A 14,902-nucleotide genomic window follows, 5' to 3' on the forward strand; every position below is an offset into this window, starting at 1 on the left:
TTGACGTGGTATTGTTTATTTTTGGTAGCTTGTTGTGTCTGTGTGATTTTGGTGTGAATTCCGTTTTATTTAACTTAGTATTTTAATGATACGCTTCTTAGAATAGCACATGGCGGCAATGCAACGTAAGATAATGGCGTCCAAAAATACAATGCCTTTGTTCAAAAACTGTAATGTGAGGGAGTTTGTCCAATGTGATGCGTGTGGGATGTATGCATTCCTGAAGGAGGCTGGAGTTTGGATGGAAAGTGATAGTGGTGGGAGAATGTGCAGAAAGTGAGGAATTGAAGTATGTGTCAGGTCGTGAGATAGTTATGGTTGAAGAAAGCCAGAATGTGAGTGAAAATAGTGGCTTGATAGGGAATTGTGATGTTGTACAAGATGGCAATGAGAGCGGTGATCAAAGAGAGAGTGAAAGCAACTATACAGAGAGAGAAAATGGTTTAAATTATGAAAAAAATGAGGAATTATTTGTAGGGAGTGAGATCACTAGGTTGCGCGCAGTAATACACAGTGCACAGCAGCAGTTGGAGCACCTGCAAAACTCTTTCCAGAGTGCCTCGGCTAACGGAAATAAACAAGTGTTTGAAAGGAAAAATAAGCGTAAGAGTGGGAGAGTTTCTGAAATGAAGGAAAGAGTGTTGTATGGTGACTAGTTATTAAGAGGAGTGATAGATGGGAGTTTAACTAAATCGTACTTACCGGGTGTGAAATTTAAGGATGTAAGTGAGAGTATTAGAGCACAAAAACAGAGGGTGAAAGAATTGATAGTTGTGGCGGGTATGAATGAATTGAAAGGAGATAAATTTTTTATGAGAGAGGACTTGAAAGTATTGTTAAAGGTAGCGAAAGAAAAGAGTGAGAGAGTTAGGATGGGCAGTCTGTTGCCGCAATACGACAGAGAGGAGTTTAGAAGGAAGGCCATAATCGCAAATGACTTTATGCGCAGGTTATGCAGACGGTGTGGTGTGAAATTCATGGACGTGTGGAATGAGTTTGATGGGCAAAAGGATTTATACAAGATGGATGGCCTGCATTTGAATGGATTTGGTGTACAGAGACTGGAAAAAGTGTTGCTGAATGAAGTGAAAATGGATGTGCAGAACCAGGGAAACTAGAACTACCAAGGGGGGGGGGGAGTGGATATGCGGACATCAGTGAGGCAGTTGAATGTAAGAATGTATCTAATGTACCCGAGCCAGTACTAAGGACAAGAAATCGGAATGGGATAGTTAGAATAATGCATCAAGATAGGGGTGGCACAAAGGGACCTCTGCATTTCATGAATAGTAATGCCAGGAGTATTAGGAACAGGAAGGAAGAATTTTTGGCCTTGACTGGCTCTTCCTGGTCACAGGTTATTGGCATTAGTGAAACATGGCTGATGGAAGATGATATAGTGAGTGGGATAGAATGTGTAGGTATAGTGTGTTTAGGAAGGACAGAGAGAATAAAATGGGGGGGAAGTGTTATTGATGATAGCAGATGAACTGCAGCCAAGGAGAATTGAAGTTGTATTGCAGGATAGTGAAAAGAGCTCATTTGAGGCTATTTGGTGTGAGATTGAGACTGGCAGAACAAAATATACAGTTGGGTGCTGCTATAGACCAGGTGATGGAATACATGGTGGAGATAGTATGCATAAGCAAATAGAAGCAATGAGTGGAAGGAGGGTAATTATTATGGGGGATTTCAACTATGGTAACATTGATTGGAAGGAGGAGAGGACACATATGAGGAAGGAACTGGATTTTATTCAGTTATTAAGGAATAATTATCTGAGACAGCATGTAATTGAAAATACTAGGGGTTTGAGAATGCTTGACCTGGTAATAGCATCTGAGAATTTGACTGTAATGAATATGACCATGTTGCCACCTATTGGTGAGAGTGATCATAAGGTCTTGACCTGGGAGGTGGCTAAAGGTGTGGAATTTTCGATTAAGACAGGGTATATGTGGAATTACCATGCTGGCAAGTATGACAAGCTTAGGAGATTGCATGGTTCAGTGCCATGGCATGTAAAACTGCAAGGGCTGGATGTCTATAGAGCATGGGAAGTGGTCAAGGAGCATTTAAAGGAGGTTATGGCTGATTGTATACCTAGGGTCTGAATAGTAAAACAAGTAGGGGTTAAATGGATGAATAACACCATTAAGCTTGAGCTGCAAAAAAAGAAACAACTGTGGAGGGAATTTAAAGAAAAAGGTGACCTGCAGGCACATGAACAGTATAAAGTGCAGGCCAGAAGGGTAATAATGACTGTGGAAAAAAAAGCAAAAGCAGATTATGAAAGGAAACTAGATATGCAAGCTAAAGAGAATCCCAAACAGTTCTTTCAATATGCTGCAAGCAAAAAAAAAAAAAAAAACTGTACACGGCAGAATGATTTTAAGGAATGACGACGGTAAGGAGGTCACTGAATCAGTCGATATAGTGGAATTACTGAGCGAGCACTTTGCAAGAGTATATCATCCAGGTGGTGACATTGAAAAAATGAAGGAACCATTAGTTTATACGGGAATTGTGATGAAGTGGAGGTGAATATTCTATTACAGAACCTTAATGTGAATACATCTGTGGGATTGGATTGTATACCGGCACGGGTCTTACGTGAAGCGGCTAAAGAATTATCAGTGCCCTTGACCATGTTGCTTAATCTGGGTCTCGTTTAGTCCCGAAGGTGTGGAAAGAGGGGAAAATAGTTCCACTGCATAAAGGAGGATCCAAGACTACTGTTGCAAATTACCAACCGATCAGCATATCAGGAGTCATTGTCAAGATCTTGGAGAATTCATGCCTCAAAGATCTTGGATCTTGAGGCATGATCTACCCTTCACAGCATGGCTTTGTGAAGGGCAGATCATGCCTCAGTAACTTGCTCAAGTTTTATAACACAGTGACGGCTGAACTGGATAAGGGTAATGGGTTTACAGTGATACTGCTGGACCTGGCTAAGGCATTTGACAGGATACCACATGGAATTCTAATCCGTAAACTACAACGTATGGGAATGGATATAGGGTTAGTGAGATGGATAGGTGGGTGGTTGATGGAGAGATATCAGAGAGTAGTTTATTCAGGAGTAGAGTCCAAAAGATGGCCTGTGACTAGTGGTGTGCTGCAGGGTTCTGTTCTTGGACCACTGCTGTTCAATTTGTTCATTAACGATATAGGGAAGGATCTAAGAGGAACAGTTCATTTGTTAGCTGATGATGCAAAGTTGGGTAGGGCAATAGTGAATGCAGAAGATGTCAAAATCTTGCAGGACGACTTGGATAGATTGGAATTCTGGGTTAAGGAGAATGGATGTCAATTTAATGTGACAAAATGTAAGGTTATGCATTTTGGGGTGAAAAGATTAGCAGCAGTATACCACATTGGTGGAACTGTACTCCAGGAGATTGATGAGGCCAGGGACTTGGGAGTGTTGGTGGATAGGGAGATGAAGTTTAGGGGGCACATTGCAAAAGTGGCTAAATCAGCTCATCAACTCATTTGGTTGTTGAAAAATACTTTGACAAGCAGAGACAAGCAAGTTATTGTACCTCTGTACTGAGCCTTGATAAGACCTCATCTCGACTACTGTGCCAAGATTTGGTCACCTAGGTTTCTTCTTGATGGGGAGGATCCAGAGGCGAGTGACTATGATGATAGCAGGTCTATGGAATGAACCTTATGAGAACAGGTTGAAGATTTGTGGGTTGCAGAAATTAGTTGATAGATGGAAAAGGGGAGATATGATTGAGACATTCAAATTGCTAAAGGGTTTCTATAGGATTCATTCAGAGGATATTTTTGAGATCAGGACTGGTGGTGGGAGAACTAGGGGACACCTATGGAAGCTGGGCAAGAATGTGGTTGGCAAGGGCGTTAGAGATGGGTTCTTTACTTTTAGAGTGGTAAATGAGTGGAATAAGCTGCCAGAGTCTGTTTTGGGTGCTATGACGGTGAATGAGTTCAAGGCAAGGAGTTTCAGTTAAAGATGTAACTATTCTGGCTCCAGTTGGTGACAGTGATCAAGCAATACTCACTTGGGAAGTGACTAAGGTTATGAATGTTCCATTCAGAAAATGTTACATGCTGAACTACAAAGCAGGAAATTATGACCAACTGAGGAGTATATCGAGTTCAGTAGAATGGGATTGGTTGCTGGATGGAAAGAATATCGACAGTGCATGGGAAGCATTTAAATAATACTTAAATGATGCGATATCAGAGTGTTCTGAGAGTTCGAAGAATAAATAGGGTAAGATTCAAATGGATGTTTAATCTTATTAAGCAAGAGATTCATAAGAAAAGGATGATGTGGAAGGAATACTGTGTACCTAAGGATTCACATTCAGAGCCAGCTTCTTTTCATACTCAGACTTTGCTTTCGGTACAACAGTTGTGACTATTCTAGCCTACTGCATGCTACAGACAACCACACAAGAATTCTATTGATATGCTGCTACTGATATGGATGGAAGTAAATGAAAGAACAAATATGAAAGAATAACTCTTTTAAATGCAGATGGGGTGAGGGTAACAGATGCAGAAAAAGGTTGTTCAACTAATGAGTGCCCATTTTGTTAAAAGCTATCAACCTGGTGTATGCAACAATCAGCTCACTGCTACCTCTTCACTGGATGAAGAAACTCAGGTATTAGAACTGTTGCACCAACTGAATAAAAATTCAGCAATAGGGACTGATTTGATATCAGCACGTGTGTTAAAAGAGAGTTCAGCTGAACTGGTTATTCCTTTGACCAGGCTATTAATATGAGTCTCAGAATAGGGAAGATTCTGCAGGAATAGAAAGAATGTATGGTAATTCCATTGCACAAGAGTGGTGCAAAGACCAATGTATCCAACTATCAATCAATTAGTATCTCAGAAGTGGTGGTGAAATTTTGGAAAAATTGGTTAGGGCTCGCATTCAGAAATGGGTTGACAGTGAAGCTCTAGTTTGCAATGAGCAACATGGGTTTACTAAGGGAAAGTCATGTTTTAGCAACTTTCTCACATTCTAGACAAGGGAATGGATACACAATGATACCTTTGGATTTTGCTAAGGATTTTTACAGAATACAGCATGGAGCATAGAGACTGATGCATAAATTGGAGAATATGGGTTTGGGTTATAGAATATTATCGTGAATAAGAGGATGGCTGACTGATAGATATCAAGAAGTGGTATGCAGGAATGTGAGTCTGCAAGATTTAAGGTGGTGTACCACAAGGATCAGTGCTTGGTCCACTGTTATTCAATCTGTACATTAATGATATTGGGAAAGATTTGACAAGCGACATACAGATATTTGCCGAGGATACTTTCAAAGATAGGTAAGGTAATCAGGAATGCTGCTGATATGCATTACTTGCAGAATGATACGATAGGTTGGAATTTGTGGGCATGGGAAATGGAGGTCAGTTCAATGTCAGTAAACGTAAAGTCATTCACTTCAGCTTGATTAGATATCTAATGTCATATTATATTGGTGGGATTATGCTAGAAGAAAGTGATGAGGCTAGGGATCTTGGCGTGTCAATAGATAGGAAGTTGAAGTTCAGAGGCCATTTAGCAAAGATTGCAAATACAACTCAAAAGATAATTGCAATGCTGAAACGAAGGTCATGTAAAGATAAGGATGTCATTTTGCCTCTTTACAAGGACTTGAGAAGACCTCGCTTAGACTATTGTGCACAAGTCTGGTCTCCTGGTTTCCATTGTGATTCTGATATATTAGAGAGTGCAAAGGAGAGTGTTAAAAACATTATCAGGATTGTGGAATACCAATTATGAAGACAGATTGAGAATTTTTAGACTGAAGACAGTAGCAAACAGGAGAAAGAGAGGGTGATATGATTGAGACTTACAAACTTCTAAAAAGGTCATACAGGATTTCAATTGATGGAATTTTTCAATTTATAGAGTGTGGGGAAAGAGGGCATCCTTGGAAGCTGAGAATGAATGCCGCTAAGAATGGAGTAAGGGCTAGATTTTTCTCTCATAGGGTGGTGCATGATTGGAATGGATTGCCATTAGATGTTGCAAGCAGTGTGAATGAATTCAAGAATAAGTATGATAGCCGATTCGTGTAGTATGTGGCCTCCCTTGATTTCCCTGATTTCCTGGAGGTCTCTGTTAATAATAATGACAGTATGGTAATCCCTCGATTAGTGTGCGATTTTTTTTCGATACCCAAATTCGATTAGTGCACTTATATACATCTTAAAAATAAATGTTACAGATTTTAAAAATTTTCTATCTATACATTTTTATGTCTAACTATTTTAAAAAATCACTCACCAGAATGAAATAATTTAGTTAACGATTTAAAACATTTTACAAAGTTATTTTTAATGGCATACTACACTATTTCCATGTACACTATGTTCCAAATTTTTACTGCCAAAATTTATGTCGTCTGCTATAGTATGCCCACAGGTTCGAGACCTTTCAACACTTCTTCAATGTCACAAAAAGGAGAATCCATTCTGATAATAGGGTAATCAATCCGTCTTCTGGGATGAGTTGTTTATTATTACACGTCGGAAAATTAACTTCTCTTTTATGATCATTGTAGTTTTTAAAGTGGTAACTATTTTGCTTGTATAACAGTTGGGAAATTTTATCTATAAAGCATGTGATTTTGCATGTTGGCGACCAATTCGCACAGCCTTAATTTTTTTCTCCCCTTCAATGATGATGTCCAAGAGTTAATTAAATCTCATTCTGAAGAATTGGGTGATTCCGACCTGCTAAATTTAGATGCACAGCGGAAAGATACCGAAGAATATGAAGAAAATTTAATCACTGATAGTCAGCCCAAAGAGATTTCACAGAAACAATTTGAAAATATTTTTCGTACAATTGAAGGTTTTAAGCAGCAATGCTTAGAGGCTGACCGTGATGAAGAGAGAAGCAGTAAAATTTGCAGAAGAGTAGAAGAGGCAATAGGGCCATACCATCAATTGTATGAAAATAAGAAACAAAATGCCCGCCAAACTATAGTTCGCCCACCGATCAGAGGTCCCTCGACACTTCTCCGCATGTCAGAAAAAGGAGAATCCATTCCGATAATAGGGTAATCACAGTCTGTCTTCTGGGATGAGTTTGTTTATTATTACAGGTCGGAAAATTTAGCTTTTCTTTTACAAACATTGCTGTTTTTAAAGTAACTATTTTGCTTGTATAACAGTTGGAAAAATGTACGTAGAGTGTTAAAATTAAAAAAGGTATAGCATAAAACAAAAATGTAACTAAGTTTATTTTTAAGAACGTTTTCTATAAAATAAAAATAATTATACAGAAAAACAGAAATTATTTCAAATAAACTTAGATATTCTAAACTTACAGTTGAGAGAACTGAGACACTTTAATGTCCTAAACTGATTAATTATTTATGACTTGTTGTGACCCTTTAACAAACCCATGCAAAAAAAAAATGTTGGAAAAAATACCATTGTCAAATTCTTTTAATCTTCAGAGTCATCTGAATCGGTGTCCGAATCGCCATCACTTTCACTTAAACTGATCACCAAAGGTTCGCATAATTATTCGATAATTCCGTCTCTGTCCCAATATATATTTTCCAATGAGGTGACAGGAGAGCAATATTTTCCCCAGTTTTGAACTGTAATACTTTCAATCGCCTGTTCTGAAAGTTTAAAAAGTTCGACATGTCAATATCCCCATTACGTTGCGATAGCGAATGAAACTTTTCACTTCTGCCCAAACATACTCATAGCATTAATATCGCAATGATATGGTGGTAGCCTCAAAGCTAGAAATCCATGCTCTTTGAACATCATGTCGAATTTAAATAGTTTAGTTCTGGGCAAGTTTCGTTTGACCAAATTAAGCAATTCAATTTTTCGCATATCTGGGGAATGAGAAATGTTATTTGCACAGAGCCAATCCATAAGAATTTGCTTCTTATTAGACCAATTTGGAACTTTGTATAATCAAATAGAGTGATATGAAGCGTTATCAATTATAACAACAGCATTTTTAGGAAGGTTTGGAATCAGTTTTTCTTCTGCCCACTTTTCGAAGATCGTAGAATTCATTTGCCCATGGTAATCTCCAATAGTTGAATTGGCTTTGTATAGTAAGTTTGAATTCGATAAAAAAACCATTTCTCCACCCGCACACAAAATTATTATGCGCCGCGAGGCATTTCCGGTTTGTAGCACTCCACATTCTTCTTTAGACTGCCAACATTTTCCATAAGTTAAATTACTATCAATCCAAGTTTCATCTAGATACACAATTGGTCTTTTCTCCTCCCTGAAACATCTTATTGCTCTCAAATACTGCGTTCTAGATAAAACAATGTCACTTCGCTCCATGATAAGTTTCCTTTTATTCTGGGACTTTTTAAAACAAAATCCGATTTCATGAAGTATTTTCCTTAAAGTTTCTCTTTTCCAAAGAAAATTAATTTTTTCTTTAAGCACAGGAATCAATTTCGGAACAGTTGGCACTCTTTTCTCGACCACATAAAATTCGTGAATAGTTCTTCTTATAGCGTCTACATCAAAATTATTCAAAGCTATGGTTTCGATGGTTTTCTTTCTCTGGCGCTTTTTTTTTTTAGGAGATTTAAATTTTGGCTTACCTTCACCTTTTGATTCCCTACGAATTCTTTTAACAGTCGACCCTGATACGCCCACACTTGCACGTTTTATGACTTGAGAAAGGGGAACAAGAAGACGGCCTTCTGATGATTCTTTTTTGCAGAATGTCAGCACATTATTCAATATTCTTTTGCAAGAGCTACCGAAATGTTTAACAACAGAACTTGTTGACTGTACTGGATCCATCATAGAAAATTAATAATAAAAAAATAATACAAAAAAGCGACAAGAAAAATCAAGCTAGTACTAGTACAGCGACAGACAAGAAAGCACGCGATTTCACATGTTGGCGACCAATTCGTACATTCTTCATTTCTTTTTCCCCCCTTCAGCATGAATCGACTATTCTTGGCAAAATGCCAAGGAGGGATCTACAAATGGTGGGCGAACTATACATTAGCTCAATTCTTTGTTAAGAAGCAGAATAATTAAATTTATATTCTGAATATGTTTTATTGTCTTTCAGATTCATGGTTTTCCTTTAACTAGGTCCTGAGACAAATACCTTAATTCTTTAATAAAAAAAAATGTAAGGGTCAAAAGAGAAATTTGAGGAACGAATTATACATTTTCCCATAGGTTATTGTATTCGATTAGTGTGCGCCTGTTTTAAAGAACGCATTAGGCGCGTTAATCGAGGGATTGCTGTACACCTCTTGCTTCCTTGAATCTCTATACAACAGCTTCATAAATAGATATATAAATTCATTCCACAAGGCAACTGAGAACAATATTTACGCTTAGTGATAAAATTAAAATAATTAAGAAATTGGAATTGGGGGGGGGGCATAAGTAGGAGTGTAGTGATGAGCAAATATAACATTATCAACATTGTATGGTATTAAATATTTAAGGGGGAGAAAATGCTTAATTTACTCTGTGTCTAACAATACAACTGCTAAGAGAGGAAAAAAGCCTTCATGAATGCAGTGATTAAAGAAAAACATTCATTCAAACAAGCCAATACTAGAAAATTAAAGAGGGATCTGATGCTGATTCACAGGAAAGTGTTACATCAACTTATGGATTCATTGTGATGGTACAACAGAAGCATCTGTTAGAAGAATACTGAAGCAAACCACTAAGCAACTAAGGCAATGCCTAGGAACAGCAAGTCTAGAGGGTGGAAAATTTGTTTCTCAACCATAAAAACACCTTTTTTTTTCTCATTTTTTTTTTAAATTTAGGGATGATAAAATAGTGATTCCCTATGGGTAGCATATACTGTAACAATGGTTTTAAATAGAACAATGTTTTATATGATTGTTTTAGATCTATCTTGTAAGAAATGCATCTTTAATATGCAAGTGAATACAGGCAAACCTCCAATTATGAACTTTTAAGAAACAAACAATTCATATTTAAGTTGCAACTAATCCATGAACTAATTGCAACTCCCAATTCATTTAACAAACATGAATCCCCATGTTTAGAAACATTTTACAATGTACAATGATGTCAGTCTGGTAATTCTCCTTCTCTTGTCAGTGCTAATATATTATAGAATATTCTTCAGTTGCCAAACATATTCCACACATTAATGTTGTGCGCATTTATATATACCATCCTGTTTTTTTTTTTTTAAGCTTTGAAATATTATTACTGTTATCTTAAGACCCACAGATTCATCTAGGAGATTCCTTTTGTAATACACACAGCTCATCATACTGTGCCTTAAACACATTCAAATTCTCTGCAAAAGACACCACACTCTCAGGCAATGCATTCCAATTATTCACAACTCTCCATGTAAAAAACCTCCTTCTCACTCCCTTGTTCACACCCTCCTTGTACAGCTTCCAAGAATGACCTCTTGTCCCCCCCCCCAATCTCCATTTTATGAAAAACCTATTCAACATTAATCCTATAACAACCCCTTACCGATTTGTACATCTCTATCATATCACTTCTCTTATTCCTATCCACTAGACTCTGCAAATTGCATCATCTCAATCTTTCTTCATATTCAACATTCCAGAGATCAGAAACTATTTGGTCAGTTGCCTCTGGATCCTTCTCCAACATCTCTTCATCCTTTTGAAAACCAGGCGACCAAATCTGTGCACAGTAGTCCATATGCATATGTGGCCTAATCAGAGCCTTATAGAATGGAACAGAATTTCCTTACTTCTACAAGTCAGTGTCCTCTGGATCATTGCCAGAATTCATTGTGTTGTCCACCCAATTTCACAATATGTCCTCTAAATTTTAGATTCTTATCCACTATCACCCCAAATCTATTTCCTCCACCTCCAACAATATATCCCCACCAAGAGAAAATTCTACATCCCATCTTTGTTTTCCAAATTTTAAAACCCTACATTTCGCAGCATTAAACTGGCATCATCATCACTCCCATGCTCATTACTCAAGCCATTCAAGTCTCCTTGTAAGGTCTGACAACAGCTGTATATCTTATTCAAATCGTCCGCAATATCATTAACATACATGTTAAACAGCAATGGCCCTAAAACAGACCCCTGAGTCACATTACCAGTGACTTTTCTCCTCTAGGATATTGCTTCCCCATACACAACTTGTCAATATCTATCAGACAGCCAATCTCCAATCCAATGGACTAGTCTAATATCTAATTCCATCCACTCTAGTTTGACTATTAACTTATCATGCTGTAATCTATCAAAAGCCTTTGCAAAGCTGCCACGGATAATACTGCTGTCACCTTACTGTAATAAGTAAGTAGATTAGTAAAACATGACCACCCTTTAGCAAATCCATGCTGTCCATCAAAGATAATACCATTATTGTCAACCCAATTCTGGATCCTGATTCTCACCAGCCTTTCTAATACTTTGACCACAACAACTGACACATACAGGCCTACAATTTGATGCTTGAATTCTGTCTCCTCCTTTACAAAGCGGTACAGTTGTGCCTTCCTTCCACTCCTTCGGAACTTAATCAAATGTAAAATTCATATTAAACAAATATGTCAAGGCAGATGTAAACCCCCCCCCCCCCACCGGCCATGTTCCTTCAAAATATGTGGCGATATATCATCAAGTCCCACAACCTTATTAATATCAAGTTTGATTAATTTTCCATATACCTCTTCCTCACTCACAGTCACTCCTCTTTTATCATTCACTGCTCTCAAACTCTGTATGATGTCATATTCACAATGATGAAAGACCTTTATAAACTGTTCATTAAATATCTCAACTATATTCTCTGCAGCAAGCAGTTGTCCTTCTACCATTTTCTCCAATCAATGCCATCCTACCATAATTATTCTTATTTTTTTTCTGGTTGCATATTGAAAGAACTCCTTAGGATTTCTTTTTTGGCTTTATTAGCTAACTGCTGCTCATACTGAACTTTTGCTACCTTTACCAAATGAGTCACTCTCCTTGCCTGTTCTTTGTATTCCTCATGGAACTGATTATTACCACTCCTATTATGTTGCTCTTAATGCTTTTTCCTCTATACTGCATGCTTAATCACTTCATTCATCCATTTCACACCTACCTTATTTAACTTTTGGACCTTTGGAATACATTTAGACGTTGCTTCTACTACATATTCTTGAATATCAACCAAGCTGCATTGATCTCCTTTCCACCCAACTCCTCATTCCATGCTACAACTGCAAGCTGTCTCCTTGACTTCTCATAATCATCAGCTTTGTAGTTCCACATATACTCTTTCCTGACAGACGTCCTCACATGGTTGGCAACCACCCAAGGTAATCATGGGCTGCTTCATGGTCAGTCTCACCAACTGGAGGGAGATTTGATACCTTATTTATAATAACATTCTCTGATGAGATGATCAATTACATACTTCCTGAGGTAGTTGTACTTCCTTCAAAAACTCAAGAAACTCATCTTCTTTACTTCCAGTTGCTATCTCATCATCCCAATCTATATCGCTGTAATTAAAATCATCCATAATGATCACTCTTTTCCCATTTGCTTGGCTATATATTTCCTGGTCGCTATCACACCTCCACATTACTAAGTCTATAGCAACATCCAATGAAGTATTTCATTCTCTTTATCTCCATCTCATACCATACTGCCTTAAAACCATTACCACTATTTCTCCCTTACATCTCTACCTTGTATGGATATAACTCTTTCTCTATCATCAATAGCACCCCATCTTTCTTTTTATCCTTTCTATCTTCATGAAATACATCATACCCTGTCATCTCTATTCCTGTCAGGATGTCATCCTGATTAAACCATGTCTCACTTATTCCAACAATTTTTGGGTGAACAAACTCAATCAATGCAACCATTTCATTTCCCTTGTTTCTGATACTTCTAGCATTCATATATAAACATAACAGCTCATTCCTGGATCCATAACTAGTTTCACTGATACCACTTATTAGATGTGACTTCTCCATATTTTCCACATGTCAGTTTTTTTTTCTCTTCAAATCTGTTTTCCCTACATCCCAGGTCATGTAGAAAACAAATGTGAACGTAATTAAACTTATGAATGTTCAAACTCAGAAACATATTTCTAAGACTGCATCATGTTTAAAAGTTAGAATTTGCCTGTATATTATTCATTTTTTTTCAAATGTATGCATATTTTTAAACTATGCAGTGGTACATATTTTATGTGAATGTTTCTGCTTGAAATATTTTTTTTTAAATGGATTATGTCCTTTTGATTATGAATATGTAAATAAGAAATGAGTATATGCTACAAGTTGTCATTGTAAGCACCAAAATATCTTTACAAAATCTGTCTTATAAAAATGCCTGTAATAATGGAAAATTTGGAACAGCAGCACCACACAAGTACCAGTGGTGCTACTCTTTCAAAAGTTTATGCTACTTTATCAAAGCCAGTTGACTAAAATTAGCTGCATGTTACGTGAAATACTAATATCTTATTATTATTTTTTTTAATTTTATTTTTTGTGCATTACAAGTCTTAGTTTGTTCAAACTGACAAAACCTCATCATCATTATCAAATTCCTGACCTCAGAAGGGTGTGTACAGGATATTATGACAGTAATTATGTAACTTTTTTCATGTAATACTAACTTCCTATTGACAATTTTCCTCCAAATTAATCTATCATCTATCAAAACTAATATCAGATCTTATATGTTTCTCTTCTAATGCATTTTTTACTGTATCAATCCAGCTATATCTTTGTCTTCCTTGGGGTCTTTTTCCTGCTATCCAGGCAAGGAACAATTGTTTTGCTAATCTTTCCTCTTCCATTCTGTTTAAATGACCATACCACCTAAGATAAGTTCTGCTAACATATTCCTGAATGCTAACAATGTCAAGTTTTTTCCTAATATCCTCACATTTTTAATATGATACTGCCACTGATACCATCTGTTCACTCTCCTAATCTTTCTCAAAATTCTCATAATCTGTTATCTCCAGTCTCAGATTCCATAAATTAAAATGAGTTTGAACACTGTGTTATATATAACTAGTATAGTGTTTTGAAATTTCTCTCTGATTCCATATAAATTTATTCATTTGACTTCCAACCATATCAGTTTTGCTCTATTTCCATATTTAATTTGCCATATTCCCTAAAAATTAGCCGAAATGTTTAACTAGTTCTTCTATAGGTTCTCCATTCAAGATACAGTTGATGTTTTCAATGTTTCTGCCTATTTTCAATGTCTTTTTATTGTTGATTTTTATACCAAATTTATCACAATTTGGTATGAAAATTGTGATAATATTCAATTTAGTAAAAGAATCCTGTAGACTTCTACTGGATTTATTTAGAAGTATAACATCATCTGCATAAAGCAAAGAGCCGAAATTAATATTTCCAATTTTGATATCAGATTTAATACCACTTTTCTTCATAATGTGATCCAAATGAATGATGAATAACAGTGGAGATAATGCACACCCTTGTCCCCTACCTGATTTAACATCAAAACCATCTTCCTGTATCTACTTCAATTCTAACTCAAATATAGACTAATTGCTTGATATAATGTCCCATATAATTGTAGTGTTTTGAATAGATTTTCTCTTGACACCTTGTCGTATGCCAAATTCCAGATCTACAAAATGTAAATACAGTTCCTTGTTATACTTCCATGATTACTCCACCATTTACCTTAAAGTGAAAATTTGATCTTGACATCTATTTGGCTGAATCCAACTTGTTTCTTCTCCAAGCTTCCCTTCCAAAATTTTTCTTTGCTGTTTCTCAAGTATACTTGCATAAATCTTACCAGGAACACTCCATAGGGAAATTCCTCTGTAATTTTATTTCCATTTTTTAATTTTATTTATTTATTTATTTTTA

General features: G+C 36.6%; 1 protein-coding gene across 1 annotated transcript in view; it reads right to left on the reverse strand.

Moving 5' to 3' along the window:
* Window positions 1-14,902, reverse strand: part of LOC150101479 (uncharacterized) — a 599,391-nt gene that overhangs the window by 129,190 nt on the left and 455,299 nt on the right. The window lies entirely within an intron of this gene.

Source organism: Typopeltis vanoorti, chromosome 11 (assembly GCF_054136105.1).
Source record: "Typopeltis vanoorti isolate ZY-2024b chromosome 11, IOZ_Tvanoo_1.0, whole genome shotgun sequence".
Taxonomy (NCBI): domain Eukaryota; kingdom Metazoa; phylum Arthropoda; class Arachnida; order Uropygi; family Thelyphonidae; genus Typopeltis; species Typopeltis vanoorti.